We start from the raw sequence: 12,987 nt of genomic DNA on the forward strand, positions 1-12,987 counted from the left end.
GTATTCCGCGCTACGAATTTGCGTGTTGTAATTGAGTCTTAGCGCATGTGCGAACCGAAATGTAAACGAAAACACGAAACGTTAATGAAAAGTTTCATTCCCAGAAGTTAAAGAAATCTTGTTTATCAACATGCTCGAAAAGTTAATGAACAAGACAGAAATGTTCATGAACATTGTCCATTACCAATGTTTATTAACGAAGTTAATGAAAACATCTTGGTGTGGACGCACCTTTAGGGACAATTCAGCAAATTTGTTAAGTTCCAGTACTTAGAAAGTTTGTGAGAAGATTCACATAAGTATAAAGGTATGATCTCTCCTGTAATCTTCTTAAATTACCATATCATTTCACACCATTTTCGCATTATTTTCACCTTCTTAAAAATGCGAACTGCCCAGCGAAGTGTAATCTTAACAACAGAGTTCTTACTTAACCACTATTCAAATTTCCTCCATGCTTATACAAATTCAAAATCAATGTCAAGTAGATTTTTGTTTAATATAATGTTATCAAAGACCCGTGCGCACTCTGCTTTTTATGAACAAAAAGAAATAAAATTACTCACCCGTGGACACACGGATTTCGTCACGTTATCATAGAATCTTGAAGATATTCTAAGTAATTGGAACCGATAGGAAATATTTCCAAAATACCGGTTCCACGAGCAACACAAAACACGTGTAATCCACGTCTAAGAATACAGTATTCTTCTTATTCTCCCCAATTGTGAAGGTTATTGGGCACGTAATTTTACCCACTAACAAGAAATATGAAATTTCTTCTTCTGCTACTTCAAATGTTCTGTTCTGTTCTGTTCGTGAAGTTGATTTGGGCTCGTTATTTCACCCAGACACAATACTGTATTATATTTGTACTAGTTCTACACACGCACACAATTTCAATAAAGTAGTACACCAATGCAGTTGACAATGTTTTCTGAGTACGAAGTACTTGAAGATTGAGGGAAGTAGACGATGCAGCAGACTCACAAATGGGTTCAAAGCACTTGAAGTAGTTCAGGAAAAGACGTATCACCTAGACAATTGAGAGTGAGGAAATACGTATACAAGACTAGGAGATATAGGAAAAGCACAGGGACACAAGTTATACTAATCTTCACGCTAGAGTGGCCGTCTCAGCGACTTCTACAAAACATACACACCGGGCCAACATATAAGGGACAAGCAGGAGAGGGCAGGGGAACGACGGAGGGGTGGATATATGTGAGAGTGTAGGACTTTGGACAGATGGAAAGAAATATCTGAGCAACGTATATGGGGGGATGTAGAGGGGGCAAAGTGTCAGTGAAATCGTAAACAAAAGATGAAGAGGGGCGACAGTGTGTTGATATGAAAATCAATGAAAATGTACACGCGATCGGTGGAGGGGGAGATGAGAATAAACGGTAGCTATGTGTCTTGTTTGAAGAGGAGGCGTTAGGGAGGGCGGGAGGCAAATGAGAATATGATGAAATATGTAAGTAGTGTCAATGTATTGTGGGAAAGTGGGGTTAGAGTTGTAAATTAGAGTGATCTAAGAACTGATTTAAGATACGTATGATGGTGGGAGAGGGCTTGTAGACGAGACATGCAATTGACGAGGGGAGTGGATAATTGTATTGTATTAAGTTGGAGTACAGGCAGCGGCGAGGAGAGTTGTACAATGGGCATTGAAAAAAGAGATGATTGATATCAGCATCTACAGATCCACAATGGCATAGGGGATGCGGTTGTAAGCGAAATCGAAATTTATAGAGAGGTGTAAGGGAATGTTTAAAGCGAAGACGTATGATATTGATGATATGACGACGAGTGTAGGTGGCGTGTTGATACCAGAAAGTAGTAGGTAGTATGGGTTGGAGACTATGATAGAATTTGCCCTTCTGACATGCAGATGTTGTCCATGTGTCTTGCCATATTTGTCGTTGTTGTGATTTGAGGAGAGATATGAAATCTGTGGCTGGAACAGAAAATGTAGCTGGGGTTGTAGATAAGAGGGAAGCCTCTTTCGCTAAGCGATCGGCTCGTTCATTGCCTGGTATGTTCTTATGTGCAGGTATCCAAATGAGGGTTATTTGGATACCTGATTGGTGTAAATTGAAGAGGATGTGTTTGACATTATAAACATACCAGTTCAGCGTAAACTTGTTAGATTTTAGTGTTTGGAGCACGGAGAGAGAGTCAGTGAATATATTAGCAGATTGTATGGATGAATGTTTGATGTACAGTAATGTTTGTCGTATGGCAAGGAGTTCAGCCGAAAAAATAGAAAAGTGGGACGATAAGTGAAACAATTCAGCATACTGAGTCTGTTCGTAATCAAAAGCAGCGCCGACACCACAAGAATTTTTTGATCCATCAGTATAAAAATTGGGACAGGCATTAGTGGATGAAATGCGAACTTTTTTAGAATGTAGAGGAAAAAATGAAAGCCGGTAAGGGAGCATAGCAAAAGAAGATTCTTTAGAATGAATAATAGTAGGAGTATATTGAATCACGTCGTATGCCACAGAATAGTATGGTAGCACATGACTACGAATAATAGTAGATTTAAAAGGGGAGACAGACTCAAATGCCCAAATTAAGGCAAGGGCTCGGCAAGGAGGTGTGATAGGTGCTGAGAATGATTGAGCGAGTAATTGTATTTTGGGGAGAAGGTTATTGGAGAGCACGAGAAGTCGTTTGAGGAGATACTTAGATGCTAGAAATCTGCGTCGAAGGAGAAGAGGAGGGTCACCAGTTTCAACTAATAAGGCATTAGTAGGTGTGGTAGACAACGCACCAAAACAAACTCGTAGTGCGTGGTTTTGAATTGTGTTGAGGGATTGAAGGGCAGATGGTGATGCAAGATCAATTATATGTGCACAGTAGTCGAAACGAGCTCGGATGGTGGAGCAGTAGACTAATTTTGCTGTAGCAGGATCAGCTCCCCACGAACGACGTGTAATGGATGTTAGGAGGTTAATATACGTGGTAGTACAGTTGCGTAGGTGTTGTATATGTTGGGAAAATTGTAATTTACGGTCAAGGATAATGCCAAGATATTTATGGTGCGAACGTATGGGAATTTCATAAGTATCGAACAGTAAAGGCTCGGAGTTGTAAACCCGCTTGGTAGTAAAGATTACTGCAGAGCATTTATCGGGTGATAAAGAGAACCCATGAGTGTGTAACCAGGACTGAACTTGAATGAGCAGCCGTGTTATGCATTTGCGAGCAACATCTACGTCTTTATGGGAAAAGTATTGAACTATGTCGTGGGCATACATAAGAATTCGGGCAGATTGGAGGGCAAGTTGTTCGAGGCCGGATAAATATAAAGCAAACAGTATTCCACTGAAGATATCACCTTGAGGGACGCCGACAGTAGCTTGACGAGGGGATGGCGTAGTGAGAGGAGGTTTGAAGATTAGAGTGCGAGACGTTAACAGATGACGTAGAAGAGTTATGAAGGTGGTTGGGATGCCTTTCTGTGATAACACATCCCATAACATATTCAGGGGGACGGAATCAAAGGCACCTCGTATATCGAGGAAGACAGCAATAGTGTGTTCTTTTCGAGATTTAGCTAATAAGATGTCTATTATAAGCATATTGATCGCATCCTGAGCATTTCGACCCTTACAGTAAGCATACTGATACTTGGGAAGGAGGGAATAATATTCTAAGTACCAGAGAAACCTTTGGAGCAGGAGTTTGAGAAATAGTTTGCGTATACAAGACGGCAAAATTAGTCCCCTAATATTGTGAGGGGAGGTCATTGGACGTCGAGGCTTTGGAACCGGAACGAGGAAAAAAGTATTCCACTCGGGAGGAGGAGTCGTAGTATGTAACACAAAATTAAAGTACTGAACAAGCACGTGTAGGGCTTTGGTCGGCAACTGTTGTAACATGGCATAAGAGATATAATCAGGACCGGGAGTGGATGTTTTGCAGGAATGAAGAACGGACGTGAGCTCAGGGAGAGTGATGGGACGTAAAAGGACTGAACACTGACGAGTGGAAGCAGAGATAGCTGGAGTATAAGGTGGAAGTGCATGATCTGGAGTGAGGGACCTTAGAAAGTCATTCAGAATAGTCGGCGGGATTTGAGGGCGTGGGACGTGAGTGGAAGCTCGGGTGAGAGCACGGATAGCATTCCATAATTGAGATGCAGAAATATGGTTATGGAAAGAGGATATAAAAGTTTTCCAGGCCTGTCGTCGTTTTTGATTGAATACACGTTTGATATGAGCAATATGATGTTTGAGGTGAAAGTAGTGTGAAGGGGTTACAGTTTTACGATAAATTTTGAAGAGTCTCTTGCGTTTAAGGATTAATTGGTGACATTCACTGTCCCACCACTTTAATTGAGAGGCACCAGTCGTCATGGAGTTTGATGGTGGTGTAAAAGGATGGTATAGGTCCAGATACTGTGTTATTATTTTGAGCAGTGAGTGATAGGATAATTCTGTTACAGGGAAGGTCTCCAATTGGGTTACCATGTAGGAGTTAAAGCACGAAGCATTGAACTGTTTCAGGGAACGTAGCGGAGCGATATAATGGTCGTTAAGTGGGTTTTTAGTAATATACCCGTGGCCATAAGTAATGAGGATAGGAAAGTGATCACTTGTATGAGTGTCACTGAGTACCCGCCACGTGGTTATAGAGGCAATGGAGTTGCGGCAAAGTGATAGATCGACTGCACTAGGCAACGAACCAGGAGGAGTGAGCCTGGTAGGGGAACCATCGTTCAGAAGCAAGAGATTATGTTGAGTCACAGCATGTAAGAACTGTGTGCCTTTGGAGGTGTTGAGCGGGGCTCCCCACTGGGTATGATGAATATTGACATCTCCCAAAAACAACAGTTGGGTATCAGGTGGAAACTGATTAAAAAATTTGAACCATTGGGCAAAAGAGATGTAGTTATCAGGGGGATTATACAAGTTTATAACATACGTGTTCTGATATATAAGACCTAGGGAATAGGTATTTGGTATTATGTATTGTAGATGTAATGGAGTGTACGATAACGAAGTATGTATCATAAGTGCGACACCATCAAATCCTGGTCCGTCATGGCGTTCTATAGAATATCCTGGAAAATAAAAGTGAGTTGTATGAGAAAACCAAGTTTCTTGCAAAGCGACTATATGAGGAGATGTTTCGTGCATGAGAATTTTGAATTCGTATTGTTTATTTTGTAGGCTCCTAGCATTCCATTGAAGGATGCGTACTACCATTATTAAAGATAAGGTGTAAACTTTCGCGAAGTTGACTAATAACTGGTAAGATATTGGGGTGATCTCCAATTAGTTGAGTAAGCTGCAGGAGAAGATTGAGAACACACTGATGAACATGTTCCCGCTGAGGGAGTGGAGTACCTGTTTGAGGATGCTGTGCGGGTTGCAGAGGCATTGACGGGCTCGATGTTGAGGGAGTGGGCTGACTGGGTTGAATGGGGTATTGATAACTCAGAGATTGAGAGGGGCGAGAGGATGTAGTGGATTGCACTAGCTGGAGATACGCAGCTCTATCATAGCCGGGAGAAGGTTTAGGTGGCAAATCCTTAACAATCACTTGTGTGAATTTGCGTTTGCGAGGGGCGTCTGGTATAGGAGAAGGATGTTGAGAGGGAAGGGGAGGAAATTGTTGAATGTTATTATACTCAGAATAAGTAGGTGGAAATAGTCGAGCAGAAGCTTCTGAGAAGGAGATGTTATCAGTGCACATGAGTTTTTTGATTTCCACTTGCTTCTGATGAACAGCACAATCTGATGGACCCGTTTCGTGTTCCCGATTGCAATGTACACATAATTTGACAGTAGCAATGCAGTCTGAGGTAGGATGATTCAAACCACAGTTGCGACAGCGAAAGTTAGTGGACTGGCATTTGCGTATGGTGTGTCCATAACGCTGGCATTTGGAACAAATAATGGGGTAAAATATAAAGGGATTGACTTCTAACATTACATGATAGATTGAAACATATTTGGGCAACGTTTTGGAGCAAAAAACAATCTTTACGGAGCCGGTAGGTAGATATACTGCCTGACCATCTTGGAGGGATTTACGGCGTAGGCGATGAACTGAATGAACTTTGACGTCACTCCGAAGTAAAGTAAGAATATCGGATTCAGTTAGATCTTTCTCAACACCGCGTATAATGCCTACGCGGAAGATATTGGAGTGAGGAATAAAGGCATGCAACTTGTGTGTATCAAGGAACTTATTCTGCAGAAAGTCATTAGCATGATTAGGAGAGTGAAAGTTTACCTGAATCCTGTTACGGCCTTTATACTGGATGGATTTAACAGGAAAGTTCCTTTCATGGAGTAAACGCCCTATAGCCATAGGGTGTAGGTTGCCAATGTTATTACCTTGTTTGGATGAAACAAAAACAAGATACGGTCCTGGGTGGTTTAATGGGTATAAATTACATGCACTAGTATTAGGAGGTTGAACAGGAGGGGGAGGGTTAGTATTGCATTGAGTTGAAGTTTTCAACGAAGGGGTAGGAGGAGAACTATCATTCACGTTTGTATCCATTTTCACTTCTTCTTCCCGTTCAACATTACTATTTGACGCGGGATGAAAGTCCCGAGTACCTCCACTATCAGAACTCATGCCACCACTGCACAATCACACGCAAGCTAGCACTCGAACGCAGGAGTAAGTTCTAGAAACTGCAGACACCGAACACGAAACCTCGAACACAACGAACCGTACGGTACGATGTCGCGGACGAGACTACTGCTACTTCAAATGGATTGAGCTTTAAATTTAAAATTTGCCCATTAAGTTAGCTTGAATATTCAGCTAGACTATTAAATTTGTTCTAGCATGTCAATAAGTCTATCTGGTTAATATCGAATAATCCACAGCAATATCACACAAAATGGTAGCACTTTTCCTTCCGCTTCTTCTTCTTCATCTCCTTCTAAAGGCCGGTCTCCACTGTTTAACATTTAACACCAACATGTTTAATTTAACATGTTACAGTTGACATGTATATTGTGATTGTGTCTTCCAATTGACTTTGCATGTTAACTCAGAATGTTGAGTTAACACTTTTAACATGTTGGCGTGTTTTCCGCTCCAAGTGGAAAACATGTCAAGTCAATTCGTTTTTCGTGCGTTGTCGGCACAGCTTCGGCAACTTCCATGATGTTTCCATGCCAACACATAACCTAAACGATGCAAACGACGTGTTCCTCATGAAGCAGGATTATAATTACAACACTCCGCAATACTCGTTCTCTTTGTTATAAGCTACAAATACAGTACACGCACGTGTGTCGTTCTCTCTGCACTATACTAAAATGTCAGAAATGGGGTAGAGCAAGGAGATTACTCTGGACTTAATTAGAGATATTATAGAAAGGCCTTATTTGTGGGATGTCTCACCAGAGGAATACAGATATAAAGCGAAGAAAGCCGACAGTTTCCAGGAACTCGAAAATATCTATAATTGTTCCCGCGAGTAAATCGAAAAAAAAAACTAGCGTCCCTCCGCTCCCAGTACAGTCGAGAATTGCAGAAAGTTCAGAAAAGTCGGTAGTCGGGAGCGGACGAAGTTTATACCCTGTACTTCAAAGTGGTTTGCTTTTGAAGCTATGAGCAGAGTGAGGGGAGGAAATGTGCCTAATAAAACTGAATTTCTAAATCATAACAAGAAGCAACAGTGGCAATAACAAAGGCCAATTCCTCTTCATCTGATTCCATTGTCCTTATTTAAAAATACTAGACACCATCTAAATGTATTACCATAAATTGATATGATGAACTACCTGTATATAAACAAAGGATGTCAAGTTTAACATGTTTATTAAGTGTGGACACAATGTTAAATGAAACAGTTTTTGACATTTAACATTTAACATGCTGATGGTGTCACCAGTTAACATTTAACACTTTTAACATTTAACATGTTGTTGTTAAATGTTAATCAGTGGAGACCGGCCTTAAGGTAGACTAAAATTGGGATATCATATCCACAATTAAGGATGAGAAACATGCAAACAACTAATGACGAATACACACTAAAATACACAGGGGCACAAGGTACAAATCTTCAAGCCAGAGTGAACCGTCTCGGCGATTTTACTACGGTGACAAAATGGACAGGATCCACATATAAAGGATAATACAAATACGAGAGATAGTTGGAGTTAGATGACGAAGGGGATATCAAATTCAGTATTGACAATATGCAACACAAGGGATTTAGCCTTGTTAGAATGGGAGACAATTCGACGGTGGCGCTCCTAGTGACTTGACCTGAGAGTCGCGCTAAATTCAAATATCAATGGAAATGAATATACGAAAATGGATAAATAAATTACGTCTAGAAAGAAAGTATTACTAAGATATTAACTTCGAAGTTGTTGAATCAATTCTGGATAAGTGAATGAAGAATTATTTAAAAGGTTATTATTTAAAGACCGAAATTAGACATATAAACAAGATGTGAAATGGACTGCTGTGAAATGGTTTCAACTTTCATTTATGCATTACTTTTTTTTTGCTTTAGCATTCCTGCCTTTACTTTTACGGTTAGATTTGTCTTTTTTCTCATTCAAAAAACATTGTATCATCACATTAAGACACTTGTCAATAAAAATATCGGCACATTCCTTACACACATGATGTAATGAATTAACACTTAAAAGCTGGACACTTTTCCTCTTAACATGAAGCCTACTAACAGAAAGAAAATCTATAAAATCCTGGCTTTAATCTGAGTAGAGGGATAAAAGAAAGAAAAGTATGAAAATGTTGTCGATAGTGATGCTTTGAGGAATATTTGCGTACAATTAGAGTAAAAATGTAACATACCCTTGGCTGTACAGTCGAGAATTTCTAAAATGGCTATCCTGGAAATGATCTGAACAGATCTTATAATTCTTATAAAAGCGTAACGCCCCTTCTTTCTTGTACACCTTATCCAAATCACTTCTTTGACATTTTAAAACCCACAGATCACACCTACAACAACACATCGGTATTGAAAGTTAACTGCTGCACTATACAATAAAATATGCGTATTATATTTAAGCCACTTAAAATATGGGTCGAGTAGGTCAGAAGATTATGATATATTATAAAAATCTCTTTGTCACTGAAAGAATATATTTGCAAACACAATATTACTGACATTTTCTTGTCACGAGAGAAGCGAAAGAAAGCCCGAGCATTCTTCTCTACTTCATAGTTACTGCAGCCAAACACAGCACATACCTTTCCCTTCATGTTGAGAGGAGATATCAAGGAATGACACGCTACTATTTAATTATGTCAACTCACTGAAAGCGCATAAATAACACCAAAACTTCACACACAACTACACGTGGTCTTATGACAGAATCAGTAGTTCTCAAATCTACCAGGTAGAGAGAGAGCTCTAATAGCTGTCCCTCGATATCTCGCTGAGTGTCGCGTATTGTCTCTACTGTATTTGGGGATATCCTTAACCATGGGAGCTGGTGCACCATGTTACCAACATAACGGTAATGGCGGAGTAACAGCAAAATATTTAGCAAAAATCAATTTGTAAAGTGTCCATTGAAAACGCGTTCCGTATGAAATGCAAGTACCTCATCTGGAAATGAAGCACAAAACGGTACAGAACTTAATAAAGATCAATAAACATCCTGGGCTATCACACCCTATATTTATATATGTAGCTACCTAGGGGTGATATATTGGAAGCACTAACTAAAGGAAATTATGAAACAATGTTACCTACCACATTAAGATACGTGACAATAATCTAAATTAATAAGAGTAAGGTGTCTATATGGGGAGGCTACTGCGACAATCCCTCTGAAGGATTTTTATCGCATACTTGGAAAAGACTAGTGAGAGTACCTCTGATCTGGGAGACAAAATGGGACCGCTGGTCGTTTGGTCCTAGCTGTTGTCATAATTGTAATATAATATTATCGATGTCTGCTTGAAGCTGAGTCCTTTGTTGCAAAATTGAGGGTGATGGCTTACTGAACTTTGTGGGGACAGATACAGAGGGGGGGGGGGGAGAGGCCTCCCGAGGTTGTATGTGACTCACTTTGTTAGCAGATGAATTTAGGTTACCATCATTGCATGCCTGTTGTTTATTATGGCGAATTATGTTTAAATATCCCTCCTTATCATACCCTTGCACAGGCACCGGCCGAGGTTCCCGTAACAATAAGTGAAGTGAATTTTCTCTTCCTGGGGGTTTCCAGTGAAGATTGTGGAACATGGACGGATAGAGGGGGAAGTGTTGAGGGTGTAGCTGAGGGTTACATGGTGCCGGTTGCAATTTCTCCTGAGCCTCTTTAAAAGTAATGTTATCTGTACTCATATTTTTTTACACTGACTTGATATTCATGCGTAGCACATTCACAAGACCCCATTTTATGGTTACCTTGACAATGTAGGCAGATAAGGATACCTTGCTGGCAATCTTTAGTGAGATGTGTTGAGGCACATCGGCCACATCAAGGGTTTTTTGCTCGAAAATTAACGGCCAAATGCCCATAACGTTGACAATTCTGGCATATTTAGGGGATGAAAATAAAAGTTTGGACTTTTAAGAGAACACTGAAAAGGGTGCCTGATGTGGTAATTTTTGCGCACGGAAGGTGACCTTTACGGAACCCGTTGGCAAATACTCGATGCCATTTTCCGTTACAACCCTCCGATTTAGTCTTTGTACACTTTTCACTGGGAAAATCGACTGCATGTGCTCGTGTATCTCTTGTATCGTCAATGTCTTAACTCCTTTTACCAGACTGACTCTCAAAACATTCCAAGAAGAGGTGCTTATCACGTAATATGGGGTGATTTAGAAAATCATTTGCCTGTTTAGCATGTTCAAAAACAACCTGGACTCCATTTCGCCCATTTCTTACAACCGTTTTAATACCTGGAATTTTAATATCATAAAAGAGCTTTCTTAATGCCATAGAATGTATACTGGCAACATTTTTATTTGCCGTGGATTCTACAAGTCTTAAATAAGTACTAAAGTGCGAGCGGGAATATGTTTCCTGTTCTACTTCAGGTGTATTATTCTCCAAATCCATATCGTTAGATTGATTAGTACTACCTAAAGTAATAGTAGGAGGTAAGTAAGGGGGATTGAGGTTATAATGGGTATCTACAACTGTGCGTTTCACAATAAGATTAGGTGGACGATTGGTTCCATCACCTCCACTGTCTGAAGTCATCCTCGACGGAAAATCACAGAACGTCTCTGTTGTACCAGTCAATCACTGAGAAAAATTAGACACCCTCACACTGCAAGACCCGTTCTCTTCCAGAACACTCGAGAAATTGAAATATGAAAGATCATTAGTCGAGCCAAGACCATCTACAATATATCAGACCTTAATGCAGTTATCGTAATTAGATAAAATTGCGCCCTGATCGGTTTGTTCAAACATCGCCCTCTACTATGACTGCGCTAATACGCCTTCTCATTCGCCCGGTCACACATGTAAACGAGCGAACACGGCGGAGTTACAAGTTCAGGCGCTTGGAGCGCTGAGGAGCTGGCATTAGTCTGCTTGACGAGACACGCTTGGTGATCATTGCTAAGGGTGCTGGTGTAATTTGAGCCAGTGTTTACCTTGTTCGGATTGTTTCGTTGGTCGTGAACCGTTTTAATGTTTATGTAAATAATATTATTTACTACTGTGTTCCTTAATGTAAGATGAAAAGCAGATCGGCAAATGGAATTTGGTTTCATGAATTTACTTTCAATGAGTAACGTTTTAAATGGCTAAATGTTACTTCAAAACAGAATTTCTCGTCGAATTTCAATTCAAGATCATCGAAAAGATATGTTTGCCACACCGAATAAATCCACACTTTCACGCTACGTAGGAGATATAAACTGCGAGACTGGAATAACACACTTTAGCAGAAAGTCAGTGCGTAATGAAGCAGAGAGATTGATTGTGATTGTTGGTAGTCCACCGAACAGTAGATGTTATATGACAAGAAACTCGACACCATCTTTCAACAGAAAAAAGCTTCATTCCATGTTGAGCTAATAAAAACTACTGAAGATGACTGTCATGCAAGCGAAAATAGAAATCGAATTACCCTGCTCAATAACATTTTCTGTTTTATAATTTCTGCTGTGACTACAAACTAAATATTACAACAGCATTTTTCTTCTTTAAGAGGCACTTAGGTACAGAGATACATACTTTAACTCTCAAAACAATAAAGGAAGTCGAAGCTTGCGGTTTTTTCGTGTTGCGCATTGTGAGTGACAATCATAAGACTAATGTTAGCAGGATAAGAAGAATGTCTTCTTCAAAACACATTAAACCAAAGATCTGTCATCCTGTTGATAGTGAAATGCCTCTTGTTGCTTTCGACAAATGGCACATTCTGGAAAGTAAGAAATTCCTCACTAAAAAAAAAATCTATGTTTGATGTTTCCCAGGATACAAAAGGTGATTTTATCAAGAAACTGTATCAGATACAATCAAATAAAACTGTGTAACAGGTTAATTTTTTCTTACGCGCAAAAACATCGAGCCGTCTAAGTTTAAGAAAATGAATATGCTGCGCCCGAAAGATAATTTCGCGAATGAAGTAGTAACAGCCCTGTAATATTTGAAAGACCATTCGTATACAGATATGCAAGATTTTTAATGCAGGTACCATTGTCAAATACAAGTTATCGATAAAAAATTAATTCGACATACGTGTCAGTAGCACAAACGTAGCAACATTGTAGCGGGACAAGATGCTTGATTCTTTTGACAAGACCAAGGTGTCCAACAGTGCTAATGGACTTGATTTATAAAAGAGATTAAAAGAGCAGGCCTCAGTACCCATCTGATTTGCCACTGTGGATTTTGAAAGTTATTAACGATTTTTTATTGAAAGCACAACCATTTGTGCCTAAAAATCCTCTTGCATCTATGAGTGACTATTTAGAGCCTGTGTTGCGTGATTTTCCTCACTTCAGTTGTCCTGAAATCGGACATTCATAGTTATTGAGTG

The 12,987-nt window shown here is 39.8% G+C and overlaps 1 protein-coding gene across 2 annotated transcripts in view; it reads right to left on the reverse strand.

The window, feature by feature from the left end:
* Positions 1 to 929, reverse strand: part of LOC136862754 (uncharacterized protein C16C10.8) — a 121,240-nt gene extending 120,311 nt beyond the window's left edge. The window contains exon 1 of one of the 2 annotated variants that reach the window (XM_067138986.2): positions 567 to 929. The gene's annotated coding sequence lies outside the window, so the exon portion shown is untranslated. The remainder of the gene's footprint in view (positions 1 to 566) is intronic. The other variant, XM_067138985.2, reaches the window with a different exon arrangement.
* Between the last annotated feature and the right edge of the window lie 12,058 nt (positions 930 to 12,987).

Source organism: Anabrus simplex, chromosome 2 (genome assembly GCF_040414725.1).
Source record: "Anabrus simplex isolate iqAnaSimp1 chromosome 2, ASM4041472v1, whole genome shotgun sequence".
NCBI lineage: Eukaryota > Metazoa > Arthropoda > Insecta > Orthoptera > Tettigoniidae > Anabrus > Anabrus simplex.